This window comes from Mustela erminea, chromosome 4, assembly GCF_009829155.1.
Source record: "Mustela erminea isolate mMusErm1 chromosome 4, mMusErm1.Pri, whole genome shotgun sequence".
NCBI lineage: Eukaryota > Metazoa > Chordata > Mammalia > Carnivora > Mustelidae > Mustela > Mustela erminea.
Genome location: NC_045617.1, coordinates 41,411,716 through 41,424,537, shown reverse-complemented (window position 1 = coordinate 41,424,537; position 12,822 = coordinate 41,411,716). Strand labels below are relative to the sequence as shown.

General features: G+C 41.4%; 1 long non-coding RNA gene across 3 annotated transcripts; it reads left to right on the top strand.

Annotated features, from left to right (window-relative positions):
• Positions 1 to 251: 251 nt before the first annotated feature.
• LOC116588240 lies at positions 252 to 12,469 on the top strand. 3 transcript variants are annotated; one of them, XR_004284858.1, is made up of 7 exons: positions 252 to 1,541; positions 4,532 to 4,707; positions 6,300 to 6,418; positions 7,357 to 7,421; positions 7,777 to 7,910; positions 10,561 to 10,725; positions 11,740 to 12,469. It is a non-coding gene; the product is annotated as an uncharacterized LOC116588240 (long non-coding RNA). The 3 variants fall into 3 exon arrangements; XR_004284856.1 differs by lacking the exon at positions 7,777 to 7,910; XR_004284857.1 differs by lacking the exon at positions 7,777 to 7,910 and having other exon boundaries at positions 271 to 323.
• Positions 12,470 to 12,822: the final 353 nt, after the last annotated feature.

The window sequence follows — 12,822 nt, the reverse complement described above, 5'->3', positions numbered from 1 at the left end:
TGGTGGGGTTGAGAGTCTGCTTGAGATTCTCTGCTTCTCCTTCCTCTCTCCTTCCCCTCCCCTCCCTTTTACATACTCTTTCTCTCAAATGAATAAATAAATAAAAATCTTTTAAAAAGTAGCTGGAATTGATTTAAGATTTTATTTTTTTATTTGACAGAGATCACAAGGAGGCAGAGAGAGGGAGAGGAGGAAGCAGGCTCCCCGATGAGCAGAGAGCCCAGTGTGGGGCTTGATCCCAGGACCCTGGGATCATGACTTGAGCCGAAGGCAGAGACTTAACCTACTGAGCCACCCAGGCTCTCTGCTGGAATTGATTTAAAGTAAGTTGTGGAAATGGTGACTGTGAGGAGATGGACATGTTAATTATTTTGACTATAGTGGTCATTTCACTGCGTATATATGTGTATGTTTATCAAATCATCATACACCTTAAATGTGTGTATTTTTTATTTAAGAGTCTAGTTGTAGAGCCATAATTATTTATATTACAGAAAAGTATATGCTCTTCTTGTTTCTGAATATGAAGTGTAAAGAAGGGTAAGTGAGCTGCTATCTAGCTGGAAGGCCTGAGAAGGAACATGGTCAGGCATGGACAATGAAAGAAGGTTATACAATGTCAGTGTAGGTCCTCAAACTAGCTGAGAAGAGTAACTGATGAAACCATATTTTTTCCTTTCCTTGACGTTTTGAAGTACTTTAAAGAAGTAGGGAAGAGGCTTAGGTCAAGACTGAATAGCCTGCCTGTCACCAGACTCACAAATATATACACATTTACTCTAGGTCCTAGAATTTAGCGAGGTGACATTTAGTAAATCAATCATTGTTTTGAGACACCAAATGGTATCTTACAGGCTTGGGAAAGTTAATGTTCTTTCAAAATCACCAGGAAACTCCCAAGGAGTATACCACTGGCAAAATCTGACAATAATTTACAGCAGAGTTTAATACATTGTCCTTTGCAGAAACTGCTTCCTTTCCATTTAATACATTTTTAAAAATTACAGTCTATTCTCACCACAAAAAAGAAATAACTGATTGAAAATTAAGTTGTACTTGGGTATGTGTGAGTATCTTAAAATCTATGCCATGAAAATACTTTGAAGAAACAAATTCAGAGTTAATGAAGTCACCTGACCGTGAATCTCTCTTAATGTTGGGAGCTCACTCCCCAACAGATGGTGCTATCTCTCCTCTAGTTAGAGCTGCTCTGGTCTACCCTTTCTTAAAATGTACCATGCATGACCTTGAAGGTGAAGGGTGATGTGGCAATTTGCTTAGAATGTATTGTAAACTTTCTTCTGTTGCCCCAAACTTCAGCTTATAAAACATTATTCCAACAATCCAGTTGAAACATCTATGATTGTATCCTCTTAGGAAGTTGATTTCTTCCACAGTAGCTGTAGGAAATCATTTAAAAGGTCATTTATATGATAACAATGGATGGTATTTAACTTTTTCAGAAACATTGGCTTACAGAAAGGCCTGTCACTTACCTGCATATTCCCCCAAAATGACACTCGGTCTTGAAAATGTTAGAGGTGTGTGCTTTTTCCTAACCTAATTAATTTAGCAATTGTTTAGTGGTGATCTACTGTATGTTAACCATAGTGCTAGGAACTGGGGATGAAAATAGAAGTAATGCTTTATAATTCTGAGAGACCCAGCCCAGTGTTTCCCAGATGTAAGTCAAATATTTTCATATATCCTACGAGATTTTTGCCATGATGTACTTTTTAACTGGAACAGGCTTATTATTTTTCTTTAAATTAGCTTACTTTTTAAAAAATAAGATTATTTATTTATTTGACACACAGAGATCACAAGTAGGCAGAGAGGCAGGCAGAGAGAGAGGAAGGGAAGCAGGCTCCCTGCTGAGCAGAGAGCCCGATGCGGGGCTCCATCCCAGGGCCCCAGAATCATGACCCGAGCTCAAGGCAGAGGCTTTAACCCACTGAGCCACCGAGGCGCCCCTAGCTTACTTTTATTTTAAAAGAACATTCTATCACCAGTATTAATTTTAGAAGTTTCACAGAGGGTAATCATTACAAAATATCATTTTATTTTAAAAAAAAGTAAATTCTAGCCTATTACCTCTATCTACAAGGCTTCCAAGACTGAGGCCTGCTATCTCTTAAAAAGGGAAATTAATCACACGATAGAGAGATGCTAAAGCCACTCCAGCACCAAACTAAAATGTTTTTCCAAATGTAGATTATTAAAAAGGGGCCAGCTCTCACCCTATGCAATTCAACATTTAATGATATTTAATGCCACATCAGCTTAACACATAAAGCCATCCGTAGTACCACCAACAGTGAGTGTCCTACATTTTGGGAGACATTCTAACTAGGGAGAGATGCACGTGTAAACAAATCATTACAGTACAGTTTCATTAATGGTACATAAAGATTTCAGAGTACTTTGTAGAACATGACGGAAACAGATTAGCTCTCTGTAGGGAAGGGAGGCTGCAAGTTATTGTAAAGAAAATCGATGTTTGAGCCATTTATTGAAGGGTGAGTATAAATTGACTGAGGAATAGTAAAAACAGGGCACTTCAGAGAAAGTGAACTAGCTGAGCGAAGGCACAGTGTGGTAGGAATAGTGTGCTGTGCTGAACTAATAAGAGGGGAAGGAAGAAGGAATGCTGAAGAGTTTGGAATGGAGATTAGGAGCTAAATGTCAGGAGGCTGTGTGTGTGTGCGCGCGCGCGCACCAAGGAGCTTTGTCTTAATTCTTTCAGTAATGGGATTCCATCGAAAGTTTTTACACAGGGGATTAATAAAATCATATCTACATTTTATAAGGATGGTTCTGACAGATGCACAGGATGGATTACAGAGAGTAGTGAAGTAGAGCTTGGGACAAGCAGATCAGTTAAAAGTCTATTGCATGTAAATATAAGTACATATATATATTTATAAAGATTTTATGTATTTGAGAGAGAGCTAGCATGCACAAAAGTGTGTTTGAGTGGTGGAGGGTGCATAGGGAGAGGGAGAAGCAGACTCCCCACTCAGCAGGGAGCCTGATATGGGCTCGATTCCAGGACCCTGAGATCATGACCTGAGCTGCAGGCAGATGCTTAACCAACTGGGCCACCCATGTGTCCGTGAAATATATTTTCTCCTTAAAAAATATTTCTTAAATTTAAAAAGAAAATTTCTTAAATCAGAGAAAGACAAATACTTTGTGATCTCACTTATATATGGAATCTTAAAAAAAAAAAGAAATGGATCTCATAGATATGGAGAACACTGGTGGCTTCCAGAGGCAGGGAATGGTGATTGGGCAAAATGGGTGCAGAAGGTCGAAAGGTACAAACTTTGAGTTATAAGAAAGTAAGTCCTGGGGATGTACTGTACAGCATGGTGGCTATAATTAACTATACTCTATTGTATGTTGAAAGTTCCTAATAAAGAAGACCTTAAAAGTTCTCATCACAAGAGAACAAAAATTTGTAACTGTGCGGTGATGGATATTAACTATACTTTTTTTTTAAGATTTTATTTATTTATTTGACAGAGAGAGATCACAAGTAGACAGAGAGGCAGGCAGAGAGAGAGGGAAGCAGGCTCCCTGCTGAGCAGAGAGCCCGATGCAGGACTCGATCCCAGGACCCTGAGATCATGACCTGAGCCAAAGGCAGAGGCTTAACCCACTGAGCCACCCCGGCACCCGGATATTAACTATACTTATTGTGATGATCATTTTTTCATATATACACATATCAAATCATTATGTTATATACCTAAAACTAACACAGTGTTGTATGTCAATTATATCTCAATTTTTAAAAAAGATATTTCTTAGCTTTGTCCACGGAAAAGACTTAGAGATAATGACCAGCTCAGTGGCATTCAGCATCCCTAGAGCCCACACTCTAGTCTCTATTATTTTTCCTAAAAGGAACCATGACTTTGGAAGCGTATCTAATACCAGGTCTAGGGCAGGAAATGAACAAAATAAGCCTTGGATATCTTGTCATATCAGAAAGAAAGAAGACATCAAAGTCTCCTGCGGGAAAAGGATTCGAAAGACAACACTGGCTAAAGAGGGGACAATTTAAATATCAATCAGAATAGTAACTACAATGAATTAAAACATATCAAATATTTTTAAGTATACAAGTTCATAATTATACTAAAAAACATGCCTAATTGATCACCTTTTGGGTTTTTTTTAGAGAGGAAGTGGGGAGGGGTTTGTGGGAGGAGCACAGGCAGAGGGAGAGACAGAACCTTAAACAGGCTCCATGCCCAGCACAGAGCCAAATGCTGGGCTCCATCTCCCAACCTTGAGATCATGACCTGGGCAGAAATCAACATCCCTTAACCGAGTGAGCCATGTAGGTGCTCCAACAAGAAGCTTTTTTAAAATTGACTCTCTCCTTACTCTGGATTAGCTCCCCAGTAGACTGCTCAGGTTGGCAGGATGAAATATTTCCAGGTATTACTAGGGGAAGTTTGTTATGGAGCTGGCATGAGGGCGGGTGGAGGCATGACAACTCAGCAGAATTCTGTTCTAGGCTTTCAGTGCTATGGAAGGACATCAGACCACTGTAGAGCTTGGCTTCAGGTGTCCTTGGGAAATCACAAGTGGTGGTGGTACAGCCAAAAACTGGCTGGATGATGGGAATCTGGACCCTGTCCTCTGTGGTCTCCAGCTGGCGTCAGCGGTGTGTGCGTCTGTCATCCGCCTTTGGTGGGTCTCATATTTGTTTAGACTTGTCCAGTTGGCTAGAAGCTGGCTTTACATGAAATGGAGAATGCTGCTTTCACAAACACTGGCTCAACATGTCAAAAATACCAGCTGCAGTAATTCAAGATAGTATCAACTCCTTGACAAGCCTGGCTTTGTTCAAAAGGGGAATGCAGGGATTGAGTCATCTTTGGAGGATACTAGCCTAAAGAAAGAGTCATCAACAATTCAGAGCCTGGTGGACACCTATGGGAAGCAGAAGAGAACACACCTGAACATGATGGAGGAAATCATTTCCCTAATAAAAGAACTTAAGGAAGAAAGATCCAGACACATGAGACAAGAAGAGATGATGGCTGAAGTTCTAAGAATGACCTGGTCACTGAGTTAAGAGTCACCATATCTCAATAAGCATTTCTAGCCAATAGCTCCCTCATTATCCCTCCCAAGGGTGGGCGTGGTCTAAAAGCAGAGCTGCTTTTTCCTTCTATTCAGGCCTCCTGTGCTGCCAGGAGGCAGCCACCTACCTACGCTCCAATGTGAGGTTCATTACTGCCCTGATCCAAGGAAATAGTACCCGTGGAGACCTCTTTTTCCTTCTCATTTCCTGGGAAGCAGTTCCCTCCCTTCTTTTTGGGCTGGAGTCTCTCTTCCACCTCCAAAATCCTGAAAAATGGGTGCTCTTTTGAGGTTAATCCAATTTTCAAATGAACCACCTATTGGAGCCAACATCAGAAGCTCCAGACTTTTAAAATGATGTCTCTTCAAAAGGAATTTTAATCTCATTCATCGGCATTTTAAATGTCATTTAAAGGACCATTCTTTTTGATCAAAGTAACATTCATTAGAACTTAAGTTCTCAGAATACTAGTTTTTTTTTTTTTTTTAAGATTTATTCACTTATTTGGAGAGGGGAGGGGCAGAGGGAGAGAGAGAAAAGGGAGGGAGAACCTCAAGCAGACTCCCCGCTGAGTGCAGAGCCAAAGTGGGGCTTAAACCTAGGACCTTGAGATCATGATCTGAGCAAATCAAGAGTCAGATGCTTAACTGACTGAGCCACCTAGGTGCTCCTTCAGAATATAACTATAATAATATATATATAATTGGACATATAATTTATAATTTTTATATTTTATAATTTTATATTTTTATAATTATACATTTAAAAAAATTTTATTATTTTTATATAATCTTATAAAGTTGTTTTTATTTTATTTTTCTTTTTTTTTTTAAAGATTTTATTTATTTATTTGACAGAGATCATAAGCAGGCAGAGAGGCAGGAAGAGAGAGGAGGAAGCAGGCTCCCTGCTGAGCAGGGAGCCCGATGCGGGGCTTGATCCCAGGACCCTGAGATCATGATCTGAGCCGAAGGCAGAGGCTTAACCCACTGAGCCACCCAGGTGCCCCTATTTTATTTTTCTTTAAACATTGTATAGATACTGTGTTTTATTTGATTACATGTGCAGTTTATCAATGGTATACAATTCCAAGTGGATTCTATACAGCTCTTCAGAGGGTCCCAGGTAGGACTGACCCCTAGCTGTGTCTCGTAATTCAGTAATACACATTTTTTTGGCTTTCTCTTTTTGCCAGTGTCACTCCCCTGTTTTCTGGCATTATCTTCCAAAGAAGTCACCTGCCCTTATGAGTCCCTGCCTCTGCTTCCAGGGGAAATGAAACAAAGGCATTGAATGTACATCCAACCATCCTAGGTAAAACTAGACCCTCTTGCCTTCTACTACTAGGGTTGTAGTTAATGTGGACATTGCCATCAGTAAATTAGGCTTAGTCACGTCTCTTGTCTCTTAGTCACGTCTCATGGGGACAATGTCATCCCCAGATGGCAGGTGCCTCTGGCCCATGAATTCTCTAGAGCCCTCCCATACGGTCTGTGCCTTCTCACATGTTCCTGAGTGTATCAGTCCCCTTAAATTCAATGAGATTGACGGAGCTGCGCCTTGCTTACTCCATTGTTTCTCTGTATCACCCAGAAAAGTACTGCAATCCTTGGTTATAGTTGTCCCTCCATAGCAGTGGGAGTCAACCAGTGGTTGGCACCAAGCTAGTAATTCATTTTCAGTAGGACAGCGGTGAGTGGGTGCGTTGGATAATTTTAGGAGCTGAGAGACTGGAGTAATTCTGCACTTAAGCTAATCCCGGTTTGTGTCAGAGACCATCTCATGAGAGTTAGGTGTGCCCCATCAATCTTGGGGTCTATGATAAACAACAAGGTAGAACATTGTCCAACACAGGACACTGAATACGAGCAGTCTTTTTTTTTTTAAGTCACCTGCAGCCTCTGAGGCCAAGATATGCCGTTGAACTGAGAGCTTTAGGATTAGAACAGGTGTCCGGTACTGGTATCTCAAGGAATGATGCTCACAGGCCCTTAGACTGGGAATAGGGTGGATGTGGCAGAGACATTTTTCAAAAGTCTACTGATTCTTGGCTCTCTGTCTTTATTTAAGAGAAAAAACATCAAAAAAGAAAAATGATTGGAAGCTTGGCTGAGTGTGCTAACTCATGGCTTCACTGTACTGTACTTTCCCTTAGGTCTTACTTTGTAGGCACCCCGATATTAGCATCTGTGGCTTTTTTCTCCTGGGCTAGTTTTTTAAATTTGTTTTGTTGTTGGTGGTCTATTTTTCAGGAGAGAGATCCCTTCTGTCCTCCTGTGGAAGGTTCAGACCTGGCTGCTGTCATTCTAGGAGCTGAGTAAGGACATGGCACTAAAGGCTCTCACAACTCAATACATAGAATTTAACTTAACCTCCCGATTTTACCATTTGTCTTACTTCCCTGAAATACCCCTGAAGCTGGAGCTCTAGTTTTTTTTTTTTTTTTTAAAGATTTTTTTTTTTTTAATTTGACAGAGAGAGATCACAAGTAGGCAGAGAGGCAGGCAGAAAGAGAGAGAGAGAGAGGGAGGAGGAAGCAGGCTCCCTGCTGAGCAGAGAGCCCGATGCGGGACTCGATCCCAGGACCCTGAGATCATGACCCGAGCCGAAGGCAGCGGCCCAACCCACTGAGCCACCCAGGCGCCCCTGGAGCTCTGTTTTAACTTCTCCAGCGAGAATGCCTGTCTTCTTCTGTCGGAATGGGAAGGATTTAGCTTCCTGGAAGCACCACCATAGAGCCAGCATCTGGAGCACTAGCTGCTCCTTATATGGGCTTATGACTCGTCTTGTCACCTCAAAGTGACAGGTACCTCCAATGTCACAGTTGTTTTGTCTTGCCTTTTGGCTTTTCTGACTGCCAGTGCTGAAATTTCAGCTTTCTCTGCTTTGTGAAGTCTCCACACCTCCACCTGCTTGCCATTTTCCATGTTGTGTTCTAGGAGCAAATTACCTCTCGGAAAGAACGTTTCTCAGCTTCCCTTGCATCTAGCTGGGGAAACAGGACCAAGTTCTGGCCAAAGACACATGGAAGGAAATGCTAGGAGAGACCCCCAGAGAGCCCCCTTAAACGGGTCTGAGCCCAGTGATGGATACTCCTTTTACTATTCTCCCTCCTTCTTACTGCCTGGAATGTGGGCACAAGTGCTGGAACACCAGGAATTATCTTGAACTCACGAGGAAACCTTGTGGAAGAAAGCTGTGTAGTAAAATAGAGATATAGGAGCCTTGGTTTCTGGTGGCTGCAGGTTTGCCCTGGAGTAACACCAGAAATAAAATGCTGTAAGGGGCTGTAGGGTTAGATGCTGCTGTGTCTAATCTTAGCTCATTCATCTTTTATCCTACCCCTTTAACCAAATCTTTGATGGTGGCAAGAGGCAGGACAAACAATTGTCAAAGTTGCTAAAATAGTGAGCAACCCAACCTTGCTCCTCAAACCACCTGAATGAGATCCCCACCTTCCAAATCAGAGTGTCCTCTGTGCAGTGATACCACTAAGTAGGACGAAAAACATCTACAATTTGGGGGGCTTGATGTTTTCTACAGTTTAGGGCACTCATCTAAGAAAAAGAAGACAAAATTAGATACTCGTTTAGGGGTTCCCTAGAAGCAGAGCCTGAGATGGAGATTCCTGAGCAAGTAATTTATCAAGGGCTGGCTCTCAGGAAATTGTTGGGGAGTGAGGGATGCAGGAGAGGGCCAGAGAAGCTAGGCAAAGGTATGGTTTCAGAAGATATCTAGCCTTGGCCTGACCTCCTGGGGGGGGGGGGGCCTCTGGAATGTATGTTACCCTGCTATAAGACAAGGGTTTTAGGCCCCAGCATCAGTCAGTCATGGAGGTGGTCCAGCATCCCAGTCATCTCTAGGGAAGTGGCTCCCCGAAGCTACAGGTGGTCAGCTGCAGCAGGGTGCAGATGTGAGTCCTTAGTAATCAATACTTGCAGCAGCCAGGATGGGTGCACTGTCTTGCTGGAGGGAATTAAGTCAGGAGGCCAGGTACAAAACGAAAGAATGGAAATAGTCATTTTAAATTTTTTAAAGTCCCTCCCCCTGCTCTTGTGCTCTCTCTCACTCTCTTCCTCTCTAATAAATAAATATAATCTTTAAAAATGTGGGGAGGGGCCTGAATGGCTTAGTTATCTGCCTTCAGCTCAGGTCACAATCCCAGCGTCCTGGAATCGAGTCCTCCCGCATTGGGCTCCCTGCTCAGTGTGGAATCTGCTTCTCTCTCACTCTATTCTGTGCTCTCATGCACTCTTGACCTCTCAAATAAATGAATAAACTCTTCTTTAAAAATAAATTTAAAAAATAAGATTTTTAAAAGTTGGGGTGCCTGGCTGGCTCTATCAATAGAGCATGGGACTGTTGATCTCAAGGTTGGAGTTTGAGCCCCATGTTGGGCATAGAGATTATTTAATAAAAGAAAATTTTAAATTTTTAAAATTGATAAAAATTGTAAATATCAGAAAATCCAGGAAAAAAATTATGTATTATGGGTACCCAAAATCTCTCTATAACACTATTTCTCCTTTTTTGCTTTTCTGCATAGACTTTGATCTCTCTTTCTCTCTCTTTTTTTTAGTAGGCTTCATGCCCAGCATGGAGCCCAACATGACATGGGGCTTGAACTTATAACCTTAAGATCAAAACCTAAGCTGACGAGTCAGATACTTAACCCACTGAACCACCCAGGCACACACCTCTCTCTCTCTTTTTTTTAAGTAATCTCTGTACCCAACATGGGGCTCGAACTCACAACCCTGAGATCAAGAGTCACATGTTCTACTGACTAAGCCAGCCAGGCAACCTTGATCTCTTCCTCATATGACAGTGGTTTGCAATATTGGATGATTATATAAGGATGATTTAGTTTAGCATGATTGTTTAAACTTGTTTTTTTATTACTGATAATTTGGAAAAGATTTTTTTTTAAAGATTTTATTTATTTATTTGACAAAAAGAGATCACAAGTAGATAGGCAGGCAGAGAGAGAGGAGGAAGCAGGCTCTCCGCTGAGCAGAGAGCCTGATGCGGGGCTCGATCCCAGGACCCCGGGATTACAACCTGAGCCGAAGGCAGAGGCTTAACCCACTGAGCCACCCAGATGCCCCTGGAATTCATGACTAGTAATGTCATGTATATTTTTAGAATCATTGTCAAATATAGTAAAGCCTCTGTCACATACGAACTGTAAGATTTAAAGACATTTCAAGTTTTCTTGGGAAGTGATAACCCTTAAATCTTTTTGAGTAGGGGGTGCCTGGGTGGCTCAGTCGTTAAGCATCTGCCTTTGGCTCAGGTAAAGATCCTGGAGTCCTGGGATCGAGCCCTGCATCGGGCACCCTGCTTGGCGGGAAGCCTGCTTCTCCCTCTCCCACTCCCCCTGCTTGTATTCCCTCTCTCACTCTCTCTCTGTCAAATAAATAATAAGATCTTTTTCAAAAAATCTTTTTGAATAGGCCACAGACATCAACCAGTTTGTCTGCCACGTCCTGTCTCAGTGGAATAGAATGAGTTTTATGTTATCCTTATTGATGCCAGTATTTTGCATTAAATCAAGAGTCAATTAATCTTCTCCCAATGAGTGACATGTCATCAGCCTTTGTGAAGACAAGATGCATCAGGTATGCTAAGACACAATCCAGTACTTTGCAATGCATATATAACATATTACTTCAAGACAGATGTACTCATTGTGTAGAGTCCTGCTAAGTGTGTACACTACAGATAGTAGTTCTGATAAATTCTGTTATGCACAAAAGAGTGGGGAGAAACCATGATACATTTGTAATTGTATTCATCACATTGTTGAGTATATCACTGACAGGATAGAACTTCCTTTTCAACAAGGAAGATGAAAACAGACTCTTGCCGTCTTAATAATTTTGCTTCTCTAGCATTTGGAAGAATTTCCAATAAGTTGACTTCCAATAAACTCCATTCATTTCAAATCTTGTTTCTTCCCCTCTACCCACACACTGTGCATTGGTGGATAAGGTCACATTGCAATAAGACCTCTGTCCCTTCACTTTCGTGTGACAGGATGCCAGGAGCGTGGGCATAGCAGACAGTAGGGATACTCCTGGAAGCCATTCTGCACCTGGACAGCTACCAATACTTTCCTTTACACAAAAAGACTGCAAAAACACAAAATTATATTCTGGCAAACCCAAACCAAACGTATGCTTAGTTCAACTTTCCATTAAATGGATCCCAACATGCTTATGGCCATTCCAATGTGACATGACCGAGGAAAAGTCAGGATGGAAAGAGATGGTGGTCTTAACTGACTATGATTAAAATACCTTCTTTGAATTTTAGTCAAATATATGATGATGTGAAAGCATTTCTAAGCCCATTTTGGGCCTTGAAGCTTAAGCTTCGTTAAGTTGTGCAGTATCTCTGCCTGTGGGTAGGACAGGTAGAATAACACTCAACCCAGGAACATTTAGTTTATTTATGCAGTTGTCACCATGGCACCGGGAAATACAGCAGCCACTATGTCCCAAATGTCCTTGAGATTCAGGAACATCCTTTTATCCACAAATTCAACCCTTCTCCTTGATCTTAATCTCTGGTTTTTGCATAAATTTCTCCCAAATTTCACTTCTCTTTCTTCCTCTTTTTTGTGGTTACAGGAATTTCAAATGGTGAAGTCTCATCCTTGTTGTTAGACCTGTGTTTCCAAGAATCTTGCTGATCAAGACACATGCTTACCACATGAGTCGTGTTCACCCAACTCTGCTAATTCAGCGCAATTTATTTCTAACAAATTAATACACCAAGTATTTTTTTCAAACATATATATCTGCATGATGCTTTAATCATTTGTATCATTTCTAAACAGATGTACTATATATACATTTATACTTGGAAAAATTTGGTGTCTTAAGTACTTATAAATCTTGTAAACTTCCTCAGAACAGATTTCTCTTTTGATCAATTCTATATTTCATCATAAGTTTAAAAAAAATGTGGCAGTATAGCAGGGGATGGTGGCCAATATCTCTGGTTTGAGCAGCAGAGGCTGAAAGTGGGATCCATTGCTCCAATATTTTTACTTTGCAGACCAGCTGATACTTCTCAGAAGGTGCTTCTGTCAGCTTTTAAGGCTTTTCCACTTCCTTGGGCTTGCTTTCTGATCAGAGTGGTGGACTGCTGAGGCTGATTATCTGTTGCGCGATTTAATTTCCTTGAGTGCACCAATCTCAATACTACTGAAGCTTTACTAATTATTACTGTTTCAGATACCAAGTTGACCAAAGGTGACTAACAAGCACTTGCTGAGTTTCTCTGTTGATTTTAAAAATATACAGTGAAGGGGGCGCCTGGGTGGCTCAGTGGGTTAAAGCCTCTGCCTTCAGCTCAGGTCATGGTCCCAGGGTCCTGGAGTCGAGCCCCGCATCGGGCTCTCTGCTCGGCAGGGAGCCTGCTTTCCCCCTCTCTGTCTGCCTCTCTGCCTACTTGTGATCTCTGTCTTTCAAATAAATAAATAAAATCTTAAAAAAAAATACAGTGAAGCTAATGGGAATATTAGTACTCAAAAGTCAAAAGGGGACATCGGAAGCACTTCATAGAATTTGGAGTTTGAAACTGGAATCTGGTTAAAGTGTGGAGAGTTTGTTTATTTCACAGCCTTGGGTACTTGAAGATCAAATTCCCTTAGATTAGCAGCTATGACAGGTGATCCTGTTATGCAATGTAGAAACTCAGGTTTAATA